The sequence below is a fragment of the Arachis duranensis genome, chromosome 7 (assembly GCF_000817695.3).
Source record: "Arachis duranensis cultivar V14167 chromosome 7, aradu.V14167.gnm2.J7QH, whole genome shotgun sequence".
In the NCBI taxonomy this organism is placed as follows: Eukaryota; Viridiplantae; Streptophyta; class Magnoliopsida; order Fabales; family Fabaceae; genus Arachis; species Arachis duranensis.
The window spans coordinates 39,378,271-39,379,503 of record NC_029778.3 but is presented as its reverse complement, the minus strand read 5'-3'; positions in this window follow the sequence as shown (position 1 = coordinate 39,379,503).

Sequence of the window (1,233 nt, the reverse complement as noted above, 5' to 3'; positions counted from 1 at the left end):
AAGAAGAGAATATGGTAGAGAGGGAGAGAGGTGGGTTCGGCTAAGTGGGAGAAGATGGGTTTGTGTTGTGTGAAAATGAAGTAGAATGGAAGGGTATTTATAGGGAGAGGGGTGGGTGGGTGTTCGGCTATTTTGGGTGGGAATGGGTGGGAAATTGAATTTTGAATTTTATGAAGGTAGGTGGGGTTTATGGGGAAGAGTGGGTTGATGTGAATGGTGAATGGGGTAATTGGGAAGAGGAATTGAGGTGATTGGTGATGGGTGTTGGGAAGTGTGAAATGGGGAGTAGGAAAATGAGATTTAGGATTAGGAGAGTGTGATTAGGATTAAAAGGTAAGGTGGGAATATGGTAGGTGGGGATCCTGTGGGGTTCACAGATCCTGAGGTGATCCTGTGGGGTCCACAGGATCCTGAGGTGTAAAGAAATACCATTCCTTCACCAAATAGGCATGTAAAATGCCTTCGTGCATCATTCTGGCGTTTAAACGCCCATTGGTGCCCGTTCTGGGCGTTCAACGCCCATGTAAAGCATGTTTCTGGCGTTGAACGCCAGTTTCATGCTTGTTACTGGCGTTCAGCGCCAGTTTGTCTCCTTTAGGCACATTCCTGGCGTTTAGCGCCAAGATGTTGCTTGTTTCTGGCGTTCAGCGCCAGAATGGTGCTCTGTTCTGGCGTTGAACGCCAGCCAGATGCATCTTACTGGCGTTGAACGCCAGTCTGCGCTTCCTCCAGGGTGAACAATTTTTTTCTTCTGTTTTTGACTCTGTTTTTAATTTTTTTGATTTTTTTCGTGACTCCTCATGATCATGTACCTAATAAAACACAAAATAACAATAAATTAAAAATTATATAAAATTAGGTTGCCTCCCAACAAGCGCTTCTTTAATGTCAATAGCTTGACAGTGGCTCTCATGGAGCCACAAGGTGATCAGGTCAATGTTAGTGTATTTCCAACACCAAACTTAGAGTTTGGATATGGGGTCTTAACACCAAAATTAGAGTTTGGTTGTGGCCTCACAACACCAAACTTAGAGTTTGACTGTGGGGGCTCTTCTTGACTCTGAACTGAGAGAAGCTCTTTGTGCTCACTCTCTTTTGTCACAGAGGGATGGCCATATGCCTTAAACACAAGGCAGTCCCCATTCAATTGAAGGACTAATTCACCTCTGTTGACATCTATCACAGCTCCTGCTGTGGCTAGGAAAGGTCTTCCAAGGATGATGCAATCATCCT